This window comes from Anomalospiza imberbis, chromosome 9 (genome assembly GCF_031753505.1).
Source record: "Anomalospiza imberbis isolate Cuckoo-Finch-1a 21T00152 chromosome 9, ASM3175350v1, whole genome shotgun sequence".
Taxonomy (NCBI): Eukaryota; Metazoa; Chordata; class Aves; order Passeriformes; family Viduidae; genus Anomalospiza; species Anomalospiza imberbis.
In genome coordinates this window covers 23726503-23741983 of record NC_089689.1, presented here as the reverse complement: position 1 = coordinate 23741983, position 15481 = coordinate 23726503, and the positions used below count along the sequence as shown (strand labels likewise).

The 15481-nt window shown below is 41.6% G+C and overlaps 1 long non-coding RNA gene across 1 annotated transcript; it reads left to right on the top strand.

The window, feature by feature from the left end:
* Positions 1-12184: 12184 nt before the first annotated feature.
* LOC137478987 (uncharacterized) lies at positions 12185-14570 on the top strand. Its single transcript, XR_011001928.1, has 3 exons — positions 12185-12352; positions 12472-12630; positions 13824-14570. It is a non-coding gene; the product is annotated as an uncharacterized lncRNA (long non-coding RNA).
* Positions 14571-15481: the final 911 nt, after the last annotated feature.

The following is a 15481-nucleotide window of genomic DNA, read 5'->3' as shown; positions in this document are numbered from 1 at the left end:
AGTAAGATATTTCGGGTGAAAGTTGACCTAAATGTAATTATTGATGTCTGTATTAGTAATTTTTTTTTAATCATCTGAAGGAAGATTACCTGTCTTTATAAGAAGAAATATAACTGAATATCCATGAAGCACTGGTAACATTTTAAAAGTCTATAGGTTTGAATCAACATCAACAGGTATTAGCTACACTGAGAAAGTTTTAGAGGTCCAGACTGTACCCTGAGAAAATAGTAGGACAACTCCAGTTCCAGAAAGCTCTTGCTACAAATTAGGCAACAAAATGAAAGCATAAAGAAAATAAAAGGGAATAAGAGGGCTCAAGTGTACATTTAACTGACTGACCCCTCTCATCATCTCCCAGTATTGTGAACAGCAAGAAATCAAAAGCAAACATTTAATTGCCTCCAAAATAAAGCAGGATGGAAGCAAGGCTCAATTTGAGCTTTAGGCAGAGGCTTCCATGGCTCTCTTGTTTTAGTTGCTTTGCTCACTAGTAAAAGACAGCTTCAGGAGCTCCTCCCCAGCACCCTGTCCTTAGGGATCCCGGGGAAGAACAATGCAGTGATTTTTATCAGCCCTCCCTCAGCAGCATTGCAACTGTAGGAAAGGATTGGCTTCCCTGGAAAACAACGAGTGTCCTGCGCCTCGGCCCTGAATCCAGCCCTGAGTGAGTCAGTGCAAAGGCAGACTGTAAATCACTGCACCCTGTGTTGCACAACTGGCTTCTGGGGAGGCAGGAATACAGCCCCTGGGGAAAAGGAGCAGCCAAACAGCCTGAAAAGTAAAAGTCACCTGCAGGGACTACAATCCAGAAACCCCAAACTGAACTCCACAAGATTTCCATCAGCGTTTCCAAAGGAGAGGTTAGCAAACTGTGGATTGAAATGTGAAATCATTGGGCAAACTGACTGAACCACAAAATGAGTAACTTCCTCCATGAGCTCCCCCCGGAGGGGTCGGGATTGCTTTAAGGTGCACAGCCTCTGTGATGTAAATTGTCTTGAACCCTAAGAGGTTTTGCAGATTTACATGATAAGGAACTGTTTTCTCCCCCAACTATTAAGCACGATGTGGGGGAGAGATTGAGTGGGAAGGAAAGAAGAAAAGCAGAAGCAGAAAGCTGGGAGGAAGCTGTAGGGAAAGAAGATTCTTGCAACACACTGATAGATGAGATTGAAAGTCATTGGGGTAAAGAGAGCAAGAGCAGGATTTGGGCAGGATTATTGCAAAAGGAACTGCAAGTGGATATCACACCTGGAGCTGCTCAGGCCGGATGCCCATCTGCCAGTACTTGCTTTCACCCACAGCACCCATGTACAGAGAGCTACCAGGTAGTCATGGGACAAAACAAACACAGTCCTGATTTTCTAAAACGTTTATCCATTTATCAGAAATCATAAGTCCAGGTAATTCTGGAGCTAGTGATAATGACTTTGGATTTAAAAGGACTTGGTGTATTTTTCTTCCATGAATTTTGCCCAAATTTTTTGCCCTTACACAAACCTTTCACTTCTATGGAATCACATGGCAAGGAGTTCCATTATGTAATCAAACATTTAATTAAGCAGAGGCGCTCCTTCACCCAGGAATGGTGCTTTGGCCAAATCCTGCAATACAGGAAGAGTTTTGGGGGTTGTCTGAGAGAACTCAATGATCTTTTGAGTCTGGATAACCAAGAAAAAAGGCCTACAGTGACTTCCAGGAACTGGAAAGTTCAGGGAAGCAGAACAGAAGTTCTTCATGGTGATAGGAACAAGAGGAGTCTAGGGAACAGAGTAAACAAGTAAAGCTCTAGGAGTTGGAGGCCATTTCCAGACACTTCATATATCCATAGAAACAGATGAATCGGCCTGAGACCACATCTACAAATGCAGTAGTGATATGAGGATGGAGAAGAATCTGTGCCTCAGGCTCTCTTGCCACAAAGGAGAAACAGGTCAAGCCTGGGAGCATGGAGTGACTGAAAGGGTAAGATGAAGACAGGAGATAAATGGATGTGGGGAATTACTAACATTCAGTGAGGGGAAAAGGAGCAGAAGGTTGACATGGAAGTGATTTCTCTGAGTCTGAAGGAATTTTTCAATTCTTTCAAGGGAACATTTTCACTTCCTATTCCTCCAGATCTTGTCACAACAGAAAGTTTCATTCTCTTCATATTCTCAGTGGTGCAAATCCCTCCACATCAGCAACCTTACATAAATGAAAGACAGCAGAATGATTCCCAGTGCTGGAAGAAGAAAACTCCTTCATCATGAGTCCCTCGGTACAGCATGTGAGAAGGCTCATTCCTTTTAGCCTTGGAGAGGATATCAAATTGCTTTTAATGTTGCATCTATCAATGCTGGGCCACAAGGCATTTGTTTGCTTCAGGTGTCATGGGAGCTGAAAAATCTTTTTGCAGGGAATGATATTATCCCTCTAAAGCCTTATCTTAAGGAAAACATACGTGATCTTGCAGGGAAGCCTCTCCTGGTTGCATTTTAACTTAACAGGAGGTTCCTTTCCTGACATATCTGTTAGCACAGGAATATCTGCACACACACATCCACACAGCACTTTAGCAACCAAGGAATGCAAAGCCCTCCTCAGATGGGCTGGGGGATGGAGGCAGCTGGGGGAAGAAGGCTTCCCATGCCATTCCAGCTTTGAGATATCCCTTGAACAAAGGGGTAATTACACAAAAGCCAAATATGTTGGTTCTGAACTGCTGCCAGCTGGAGGCCTCTGTGTCAGCAGGGCCAAGCCCCACCATCCTCCAGCCACCACCCTGGAGTATCTCGCTGCATGATGCTGCAGAAGGGATAACACATCTGCTGGCCTGAGGATCCTAAACCTTACTCAGGAAGAAACCTTCCTGGGCTTTTTACAGGGCAGTGGAGTGTAGTGCTGTGGGCCATGGCCTTGGGAATGGCACCGAGAAAGTAGCTCCTGCCTTGCTGACGCTGCCAGAAAGGGAAGGGATGGATTCTGAACTCTGAGACAGGGACAGAAGAGGTTCGAATTACTGGCAGATTTTGGAAAGCTTTTTAAGTGGTATCTTCAAAGGGTATGTTACTTGTCCTAACTCTGATGGTGTCAAAGAATATTTCAAAGGGGGTATTGTTTGAGCACTTTCAGATGTCTCACCTTTAATATCTCTGAGCTTCTGCTTCTCCAGTATAAATGGAATTGCCTGCCTTGCCTGTGATTTACTCTATAGGGGAAACTTTTACCCTCTGGAAGACTCCCACAGCCCCTGAGATTGTAAGAAGCAGGATAAATAATCACACCAAGAGTGTCTCTTGAAGTCTAAATGTTGTGGTTGTTTAAAATTGAATTCTCTAGGTTGTTAGCACAGTTCTGCAATAAACTGCTGAATTCTCTTATGCCATTATTCTCTCTATTACTGTTTATGTTTTCCAGTATTTGTTTTCTATGGAAGAACTTTTTTCAAAACACATTTTCATTTTAAAATGTTCACTGTTTTTACCCATTGCTATCTTGTTTCATTCTAAAGAAAACAAAAATTTAAGTAGAAATATGATTGTGGCTTGCAAGAAAATCTCTGAAGCCAAGATACAATGAGCTAGTAAAAAGGTCGATGTCACTATCATGTTTCCAGCTCATCTGGGCACAGTTATCTCTGCTTGGGTTTGTACAGCAGCTTGCTCAGTGCTAAAGCTCATCTGAGGTTTGTGGGCTTCCCTTTTAGACAAACAGAAGTAGTAATACAAAATCCAGCAGCATGAGTTCAGCCCTGTTGCCAAAGACCCCCACTCCTCATCCCTTCCAAACCCTGAGGAAATCCATCGATTACATGCTGTTTTTTGGAAGTCAGCAGTTTTGGGTGGTTTTGAATGTGGGGGCCTCTTCTAAAGCAAACATAAATCAGCACATATATATACACCCTCCTGCACACACAAACCCCATACATCATTTTAATAAAACCTACCAAAACAAGGAGTCCAATGCTCTCAGAGAATTCACCTCCGTAAGAAGATGAAGAGAGCAAACAGTGTCAGAGACACAAGTCATCTCTACTACCAGAAGTCTAAAATTTTGTGGTCATAATGGCATAAAAACATGACTATAAAGCTAGCATTTGGAAGCAAGGGTGTTTGCATGGCTAATGTGGCTAAAGAAGGAACAGTCAGTGGCAACAGGGATAAAAAACATAAAGAAAATTCTGGCCTTTAGAAGATTTGAAAGGGACTGTGGCATCTCAGGACAAATGCTTCTGCCTTTCCTGCCTCCTACTTGAATATCTTGCTGGAAAACAGGAGGTGGGGTATCAGGCAGAGGGAAATGTGTCATTTACCGGCACTGCTTCCTTCCCCACCACTCCCACAGCTGCTGTGGTTTTACTCACAGGCCCACTGAAGGTAAGAGGAATCCTGTACCCAGTCTGGAAACACCAGTAAGGAATGAAGCAAAGAAACCGTGCCCTTGAACCCAGCCAGTGGGCCACAAGCAGAGTTACTGTGGCCCCTGCACAACAGCACAGACCATTTCTGCTCCTGCCCAACAGCATCTTACCTCATCCATCAGCCCAGGATTGGACTGGAAACTTCTAGCCACAGTATTTTTCACTTTTTGTGTCAGGTTTCTTTTTTGGGTAGCTGGCTGTACCCTCAGAAAAAAAAAAAAAAGCCCCCAAAACATTTGTTGCCTTTTACATCCCACAGTGGTCTGAATCAGAACAACATTCTCCCAAATTCCATCCCTTCTCTCAGTGCTGTACTGTGGCACTGATCCCTTTCCTAGAGATACTAGGACAAGACAGCAGTCTGTGACTGGCTCCTCTTTCTGAGGGATTAGAAAGATCTCCATTTCTTTGTATTGTGATAGAAAATTTTGCCTTGGGCTTTCTGGGTTTTTGGTGCAATCCTAAGGCTAAGCACTACTTTAAAAACAGCAACAACAAAAACTTATTTTTCTGGTATTCATTTCTAGAAGAAATAAGTAGAGCCCAATTTAATATGCATGACTTCAATAGATCCAGTAAAATCTATTCCTTGTATACAACCTATGGCTCTTGCTATAAATTCAGATTTCTTCATGACCACAACAAAGCCCTTCAATAGTTGAGGAAGATCATTACAGGATTTTCCTTGTTATTACAGCCCAGCAGAGAAAGCGGTTTCAGCACAGCTGACAGAAGTTTCCATCTAGCAAACTCTGCAGATGGGTCACAGGCTTCCAAAAAGTGTATCAGTCAGAGATGAATTAGATTAAAGATAATCTGCAATGTGAAATCCAGTTAGAAAAGGGGTTTCCACTGCTTCCAGAGCTGAAACTCTCCTGGACTGAAAAAAGGCAGCTGATGTTTGTTTTTACAGCTGTGCAGAGTGAGAGGTGTGTGTGTGCGTGCTGGGGAACAACACATATGGTGACCATGTGACACGACCCACAACCAGATGAAAGAAAACTGTCCAATATCTCCAGCAGCGTGGTTCAAATTCCACTTCAACCAAATTGGCGGGCGTGACAAATGCCAGCTAGTCCTTCTTCCCTACACTGATTTAGGAGGCAAAGTACTCTGTTTGATCACCTGCATGCTGTGGTTTTCATCTACTACTAAAATTTTTGGGACACCAAATAGGGAAAAGCTGCTGGTTGTTAAATCATATCATTGCTTCTCCAGTTCAAGTTTCTTACTCTTCCTCCTCCCTTTTTAAAAATCGTGGTTTTTTTTCCTTCAAGGTTTATGCCATTGTGGCAGCTCATGGAAAGCAAATTCTGTGTTCCTGCAGAAGAGGAGGGTGATGCAGCACCAGAAAATTCATCGGGGACAGGACAGAAGCCCAGACTGGAGTAGAAGGAATCTGACATAAACACAGACAGGTACAGAAAGGGACTGGACAAATTCAGGGAAGAGAAATCTATCTACAGCTATTAACAAAAAAAAGTGACCTCTGCTGTAAGGGACTGAGGGGAAAGAATTGCCCAGCCCATGCTGTCTGTATTACCATTAATTCTGAGTGATAGACAGATGGACAGGCTTAGGGTTCTCCCTGATCCACCAGTGCCATTGGAAATGGAGCTTCTTTAGCAACTGCTACATGCAAACTGCACCCATACAAATAATTATGATCTTATTTTACTTTCATCAGTAACACTGATGTCTCCTTCATGGCTATACAGGACTCCCAAATATTACTGTGTTCAGAGGAAAGATGGTTCCTCTTGCCAACCAATCCAAGGATGACAAAAGCGCTGAGACATACCAACACCAATAGCACACATCCTTTTAACATGTTTTATCTTAGGTCAGTTTTACTATTGAGGAGTCCCTTCTGTGCTTATTCCTTATCCCTGTCTGCCTGTGATAGGTCACAAATGGTTCATGCTGTTGCACGATGCTTGGGAGTGGCAGCATCAATCCTGTTCTACTGAGGTGGGAATTCAGTGAGTTACAGTTCAAACCTTTCTTCTGTAACTGGCCTTGTTTGTGGCTATGGACAGATTTGTTCTCTTCCCATGCTTGGGCTGACCCAGGCAATGTCCCACACTATCCAGGTGCCCAACAAACAGTGGCTGCTCAGGGTCTGGGGTCAGCTGTGGTACATGAAGCATCATACAATAAAGACTCGATGCTGGACAAGTCCTTCTGCTCCTGCAGTAACACAATTTGCATCAGTGGTAACTCTTCACTGAGTTATGAAGCTAGTAAGATTCAATCTGTAGCTTCACTTGAATTTCTAAAACTGACCTAGGAAACTCCTTCAAGTACAATATCTTTTCATGAAATTGCAGATGGACTTGCCAGCAACACCAGGAAAGGTGTGAGGCCTGTTTTGCTTCCTGGTCTGTTAATGTAAAATATTGAAATACAATTGTCTCAGCAAGGGAAGGATCTAAAGATGCTCACTAAGAACAGATTATATAGTCCAAGCTGAGGAGACACTCCCTCTCAGTTTGACTGTCAAAGCTCGCTGTGGACAAACAATCCAGCAAAAGACTGAGAAGTTGGAGAAGCTTGTTGAGTTATTGTGGAGTGACTTTCCCAGGAGCTGCTCTGTATGTGTTTCAAAACATTCAGGGCATAAATCTTAACAGAAGGATCAGTGGAATTAAATGAAATTAATATTTCACACTGATGATGGTAGAAAGTGTCTTGGTTGTTCCAAATCTCTGCTTTGAGGTGACCTTAGGAAGCAAATGGTTTTGTGGATTGTCCAGCAGTTAATGCTTCCTCCCTGCCTTGAATGAAACCTGTCCACACAGGAACCCCTTAGGCTTTCAAATTCTTAATCTGACTTTTTAAATTAGCAGAAAATCACCTGTAATGAGTACTTGGTTAAATTAAAAATTACTTTTGCTGATCTGATACCTTTTCCTACCCACTAAAGATTGGCATTGCCAGAAATTTATTTATGTAAACCTGTCCACACAAGCTTTACATTAAATCCATTAGGGGAATAGTCATACCTTTAATTCAATCAGCTCAGTGTTGATTGCAAACCAACAACCATTAAGTGGCTGTAAATAGCCTATAGTTCTGTCAAAAATACCTTGTCCAGTTCTGTAGGGAGCTTTACTAGAAAACAAGAGTAACTGGAAACCTTGAGCAGTGGCAACCCAAGGAAAGATGCTAAAATGCTCTCTGCTTTTCTGGTCAAACTAAAAATTCCTTCTGCAACTGGTGGCTGAGCATCACATTAATAAGATATGCTTAAGAAATAAAGACTGTTCCTGACAGTAAAGTCGAGTGGGAGGGGGGGGTGGTGTGGAATTACACATGACTCAACTATTTCCTTGCTACGATTTATTAGATTTTAAATGTGCTCATGTTGTACCCATCAGCCTCTCTGCTGCTATGGAGTCTGTGCCAGAATTATGACAAATGAGATTTTTCTGCTCACTACAAGTTTTATCTGAATTATCTACCATGTTAGAGGTCATGGGTATAACACTTCATTTTTCTCAGTACCATAGATATACTGAATGTGGATGCCAGGTCATGAACTATTTCACAGGCTTGCTATCATGAACTCATGTGAAAAAAAACATAGTGCACAATTAGGCTTATCTTCAAGAGTTTCCAAGAATGAAGTCCAGTCTATACTGATTTATCTGATCTTTCCTATAAACTGGAATGAGGATAGTGTGGGGGCACAGAATTCACCCTGCGTGATTCATGATTGTAACAGGACGAAAGCAGGACAATAGAAATGGTGAGCTGCACCTGGGGAGTGGAATCCTGACAGGTCTTAAAGCAATCTGCCTTTTGAAAGAAATTGTCTTCTTCTAAACAATGACTTGGTAAATACAAAGTACACTTTGAGTAGCCACTGACCCTCTCAGAGGAATCTGCCACCCGTGTAGAGACAGAGCTTGAGGGAGAGCTTTCTGCAGCTGTTCTTGACCCTTAGATAGCACTGGAATGACCAAGTTGGGAAAAAGCCCAGTTAATGTCTTCCTCTCAAAGACAGTGGTGGTGGGGCTTTGTCAATGTTTGGGGTTACAAATAACTCCAAAGCACTGAGAAAACAAAGCAAGAACATGTGAAATGTGGGATTATCCCAGATGTTGCACTTTAACTTCAGTTGGCAAAACCACAACCCGAGTAACCTAGTGAGATGGATTGCAGTGCAACTGGATGTATATTATCCATATTATTGGCCTAATATTTCAAGCTGATCTTCTGCTTACAGTTCATGTCAGCACATAGACTGGCTTATTCAACCTCTTGAAAACATCTTGCAGAGATAAAACACATGTGTATATATTATAATCTTTGGTAAGTCAGAGTCTTCTTTTATGAAACAGTGACGTTTACAGGGGGGGACTGATCATTTTCAGATGTTTTGCTTAATTCAACTAAGCAGTTAGACAGATACTAACAACACAAGAACAATCCTAAACATTTTAGAGCCAGAATCTCTTCATCACCCTGGACCAGTCACTGATCTGCAGTCCTGTGAACTACATTTACACTTTGAGTTTTCTTGTCATAAATTGGAGCTTGGATGTTCCACCAGTTTTAAAACCTTCTGCAACACTCTCCCTTTGAGGTGCTCATTGGACTTGTAATTAAGTGAGACATCACTTCTTTGAGCTAAGACTTTTTCTTCCCCATACAGTTTTAATTTTCTCATTGGTGGGAACCAGAAGTAGAGAAAGGGACAAGGGAAGATACAAAGCTCAGCAATGAATTAGAGCAGAAACACTGGAGACACAGTCATCTGAACACACACTGGTTGCGTACATCGCCTGGTGAATAAAAGCTTCCAGCCCCCTGTAATACAACACCTGAAAAACCACTTGATATCCCAGAAGCTGGCCCCACTATGTAACAGGAGATTGCTTGTAAATTTAGAAAAGAAATTGCCAAGCTACTGAACTACCGTGGGAAACCTGCCAGGGTATCACCTTAAGGAAGGCAGTGCTGGCTACTGGGACTGTGGTTGCTTCTCATTAAATGCACGAACAGCTTCTGGAATAAGACATTTCTCTGTAGTATTACTCTGGCAGCCTGGAATTAAGGAGTCAGAGGACAAGCCCTGCTCTCAGCTAGCAGGAACATGACAGCCATTTTCTGGCCCCGCTTTCCCAGCTGCTGTTTGGAAAGGATCACCAGGCTTCCCCTTACAGGGAATGACTTTAAAAAGCAGGTCTTTTGTCCATAGATCTTCCCTGTGCAGTTTATGCATGACAGCAAATCAGCTACGAAGACTACGTTGGTAAATATATTATGATGAGAGAAACTGTGAGAGTATTTTGCTCATCAGTCTTTGGGGCAAGACTGATGACTGGCTTAAATGGCACAGATATGTTGGTTTCTAAAGACTGCTACAAGTGGGGAAGCTCAGGTGACACTCAGACACCTCCATCCTATTGATGACCATCCAGAATTCACAGGGAACAGAAAGACAAGGACTCAAGACTGCTGCATAAACCACCAAGGACAACCACTCTTCCCAGTTGCCCCTAATTACAGTGGAGAAATTGCTTTGATTTCAAAGCTAGGAAGCTACATCTACTGCAGAATCAGAATATGGCTGGCTGAGATTAGGGTGTGTAAATCTTCATATATAAACTTCATTCTTTTGTGATGAATGTCATTTGATGAATGTCCCAATTTTAATTTTTTTTTAAGGATTGAAACAAAGACTGTAATCGCTCAGTAGTCAGGCTGCCATAACAACTTTTTTGCTCTCTTCATTTAAAAAGCTGTATTGCATTTAAATATTTAATGTTGACAAACACTGAGAATCAGCTGCAGAGAGCTATGGAGTAAAATACCAAAAATGAAAGATACTTATTTGCACTTTTTCCACAAGGTGAAATGAGCACGTATAGCAGTGACTTCCCTGAGCAATTTTGGGTGGAATAAACTACACTCTGAAAAGGTCTGTTTCTTTCTGAGTTCAGCAATATTTTTCAGAAGAACTGAGACATTTATCTGCTATTGAAGTTGAATTCTTAAACCATTACAGGACTGCCAATGTGGTATGCTTTGTCTTTGCTCTTTGCAGGAGGACAAAGTTTCCCTCTCAGGAAGAGCTATTTCTTTATGGTATTTCAAATCTTTTCTAATAAATGATACAGATCCACATGCTCAAGTTTGGAAGGATCTGCAGTGCAAATTCTTTGGAACTCCTGACTTCTCAAAAAACATTGAAATTTTATGCTTTATGGACTCTATAGATATTGATGAAAATATAATTTCTTCTGTTAGCTGTCAATGACTCAGCTTAGCCTTGTGCTCATCATCTGAAGCAGCACAGAAATAGCAAAAAGAAATAGAAAGAATTCATTAAACAGACATAAATGCAAAGACAAAGTGTGACAAAGAGCTGGAAATTTGACAACTGAATGGTAGAGGCAGTTCCCATCAGCTTTCAGACATTTTCCTCCCTTTTCCTATACAACCTTTTTTCCCCTATACAACCTTTGATCTAAAGCCCTGTGCAGAGTTACAGAAGAAAGGATATTTGCTAACTGTCCTGCTGTTGCCTTGAAGAGACAAGAGAGTCTCTATGAAATGCTGCAATTACTCTGACAGAGTCAGAAGTGCACTGTGCTCACCCTTCAGGTCTAGACACTGCTCTTGAAAACTATCTGGAGGGACATCCATCAACATGGCTGCAAACATTTGCATCTGCACAGGATAGCAGAGCCTGAATTTTATCACACACTACAAGATGGCTGGTTAAGCTTATTTAAGTGTGGGATGAAAAAACATATTAATTAGTTAAAACAAAAAGGTTTAATGCTTTATATTTTATATATTTTATATTTTATATATTTTATATTTTATGTTTTATATTTTACATTTATGACATGAATGTGACAGAGCAGCTGAGAGTTTTGAGGCTTGTGCAAAATGCTGTGAGAAGCTTTCAAGACAATCTGCTCCAGAAGGTTTTCTGTGTTTGTGACACACTAGCCATTTTCCTTGTCTCTTGCTCTCTTCTTTATCACACTGGGATACAGACTATTGTACAGTTGGAAATTTCTCTGCCAAGAGTCATAAAATGTTGCTTTTCCCTTTGTTTCAGGATTTCTTTCCCAGAGGTTCTTTCTATTCCTGTATGAGCCTGAAGATGTTATGACATGTATTTCCCATTTATTTTGAGACCCAGAATGGGATCTGGATACTGATTACCATGGCAATAATTTTACTAAATGGAATGGATGTTGTGGGGAAGACACTTGGGTGAAGAGTGCAATGTATGCATTGTTTGTGGTACTAAAAGGTACAGGAGAAACATGACTTGAAACTCAGCCTTCAAACTTGTCCTAGAATGAAAGAGAACTACCAGCCCTATGGACAGCAGTCTGACAGACACAACTGTTCTCTTAGCATATACTTTTTAAATGTAGCCCTTCTCTTTGTGTTCACTTAGGGCCCTCCTTTGTTGTGTTAACTTTAGACAGTTTTCTGACTTTTAACATCCCATCTGCACCCTTCCTCATATTCAGTGGCACAGGATTTCCATTGACACAGGTTTTCAGTGTGTTGCCATCATGCTAGGGAGGGCATTCCTAGGGAGGAATTGCCCTAGGGAGGGCAAGAAGCCATAGAGGCAACTTGTTGCTTTCCTTCAAAACTGCAATGCATGAAAAAGGCTTGATAACAAACTGACAGACTGAGGCTGGTGCCACTTATGATGAGGCAACAAAGAAAGTTTATTTCATCAGCTGTATCTGCTGTTGTCTCTCATCTTGCTCTTGAGCAGGAACTGCCTCTATCACATCACAATAGCAGTTAGCTTTTCTCCAGGACAAAGGCTTCCGAGAGTCCCAGTAAGGCAAACAAAAATTACATGTGACCTCTCTCTCCCAGCACCTCTGACTTTCTGCATTGCATCCTGCACCCACCAGCACACACAAGCCCTCAGAAGTGCTGAAAGCAGACAAAATTGTAAGAGCTATGTGGTAGTTGCCGGCAAGCACCAGTGCTTCAAAGGCAGCCAAAGTCACAGCTTTCATTTCATCCATGCTCATAGTCCAGCCCAGAAAATGTTTCTGATGTTATTACAGGTTTTACCATGATGGCAAACTCCCTTCAGCATCAGTTTCAGAATGTCCTGTACCTTCTACTCTTAATGAAGCACTGCCCACCCAAAACAGGTGAAAGTTTTCCACTAGTCCCGTCCCAGGACAAGGATGGCATCCTGTGACTCAACATCCTTGTAGGCTGTAAGTGTCCAAGTGTGGCTTTACATGTGAGAACTGCTGGGTAATCCAAATTCCTAGCTGTGGCAGGAAATGATCCAGGAAGGATAGCTGAGTCTGAAAAAGATGGGTTACTTCAAGACTCTTCCCAGTATCTTGAAGGGAGCCACTGTCTCTTGCTGAGAAGCAATTCTGTTCCATGAGAGTTGTATTTTGAGTCTTGTGGCTCTTGGCTATATGAAAATTTTGCTGTGAAGCAGAGAGGATTGGAAAAGTAGGCCACTCCCTCAACGAAGTCTTTTGCCAGTGTAGAAATATCATTAGATGTGAAATCACATTCTTAACTTATGCTGGCAGGTGATTAGGGCAGACCCAGCATGAGGCTGCCAATTGCAATATGTGAGAGTTCATACGAATAACTTGGGTAGGTTTCATTTCTTTAACAACGCATTGCAACCCATGGGTCATGTGTGTGCCAGACTCCAGCACCTGAATCTGCATCCCTGACATCTGAGCAGCCACTGGCTGACATTTGATACTGCTCCACTGAGCTTACTAACTCTCACTACTTGTCCTGCTGAACTTTTCATGGCCACTCCATCCATTACAGCTACCCAAAAAGAGAGGAAATCAATGCTGGTATCAAGCAAATGCAAATTCTGAGTCAGCCACATGGAGCAAAGGAATCACAGCTTCCAAATATGGCAGCAGGCACAACGTGGAAGTGGAGAATTGTGGTTAACTCAGCCCTGAATATTTCTGGGCATTTTACCCAACACAGCAGGAGTGTCTTCAGATGAATGAACTGGGCTCCTGACACTGTGTGTATAAATTTTCAAGTGGGTTTTTCTGTCTCCTTTCTCCAGAGGAAACAAGGGCCACGATAGACACACACATACACACACACACACACACACACACACGTCCCCTCCAAAAAAAAAATCAGCAACAGAAACACACATAGACAGAAGTCCCCAAGATCAGCCTGTTGATGTAAACCATAATAAAAAACACACTCTGGTTTGTGGAAGGTTCTCTGGAGACTTGCATGAAAAAAAAGTATGCACATTTTCTGTCTACTATTTTTAAACTTGAATTTTGAATGGATACTCAAGGTCACCTAAGCTGAGCTTTGACAGATGCAATGTTTAACTGATTGGAAAGAGAACAGCAGGGCTGGATGTAGCGTCAATAAAATACCGGCATTCTCTTGTCAGGCCTTCAGAATTGCTCAGCAGTTGTGGTTGGATGATTCACTTTGTGGACCAGCCATCTGGTGGGAGAGTCCCTGGATTTAGGAGGATCTCTCAGATTATTGGTTTTTCCATGCTCCTCCAGGGATAAGGAAAGAAGACGTTGACAACACATGGATGCTTTGTGCAAAAACGTAGCATTTCATTGGTAATGCTCATGGAGCAGTGCATCCACAGAGAGCAGAGAAAAGATCTGGAAATGATACTTGGCAGCTCTGTTATCCCACCAGCCCCGCTCACTTCTCCCTTGAGTCTGGATTTTCCTGCTGCTGGGGTTACTGTCAAGGTACCAGGCCTAAACTCAAAAGAATCCAATGATATCCCTATACAGCTGGCTTGCCTTTCTGGCCATGTGTAAATTCAGAAGGTTGAAAACATGTTCTCAGAGTTGTAAAATCCTAATTTTATGGACAGTGCTAGCAAATATCTTTTTAGGCTATTTTCTTAATCATCTGGATAATGTCTTTTTGCCATTCTGCATCTTTAGTTAAAATGCCTGTGGAAAGCTTGGGAGAAAATTACATTTCTGCTAGAAGTGTCGTTGATCTCACAAAATGCTTTACAGCCACCACTGCCACCACAAGGGAAAACAGTGGTGAAATACAGACCCAAAACTGAATCTTCCAAAATCCAAGCTAGCATACTGTCATGAAGAATCCTTTCCTCAGGACCAGTCTGATATTCTTTATAACTGCCATAAAAGTTAAAAAAAAAAAAAAGTGGGAAAATTCCAATCTTCTTTGAAACTACAAAAGGGTTTTTTTGTTTGTTTGTTTGTTTTCAAACCTAGATCAAAAAGATTGCTCTGTGATTTAAACATATTGCATTTTGCAGCCAGCAGTGAAAACATTAAAATGAGAATATTTCTGTCCTGAATGTCTGTGGATTTACCATCTGCAGAGAGGAAAAGGCTCAGTTGCCTTCACAGTTCACATACCAATGGTCTGCTTCTGCCTTGAACTAAATTCCATTGGATTTCTACCACTGTTCAGTGAGGCTAATACTGTTCCCTAAATATCTATCCAACATGGAAAAAAGTCAATCAAAAATTTACTCAGTACAAAAGCAAGTCTCCCCCTGCCCTAGAGTGTTCAACATTTACTAGTACTATGTACTGAAGTCTTGCTAAGTCCAGAAACTGTGGATTTGGGACATTTGCCCTCACTATGAGGGATCACTATGATTTTTTTCCCACCTCAAGCCTCAGACAGTATGTAGAAGGTCTTTGGTCCGTAAGCTGAAAATTTTAATTGTTAACGTTTTTAATCTCCTTCCAGCAGGTGGAGGTAGATGTGTGTTAGATTTTCCTTTGGGAAAACAAGTGAGATCTATAGCTCAGAAAGCAATTTTATGTACATTTAAACAACTGTTTGCAATATCTCCTATATCATCTATCACTTCCTTTTGTTTTCTTCCCAAAAGAAGGAGAAGTTGAGAAAATGAAAAGGAAAAATATTTCTGCATTTGAAATGTGAAAATATCTTGTCTCCCTTGAAACTTTGAAAATCCTGTGTGGATAAAATAAAAAACTCATCACAAACTTGAAAAAGTTCCTATTACTCTTTATTTGTTGTCTCTAACTCTCAGTTTTTTCCAGAGTCTCAGTTTGGAGATGGAAAGTC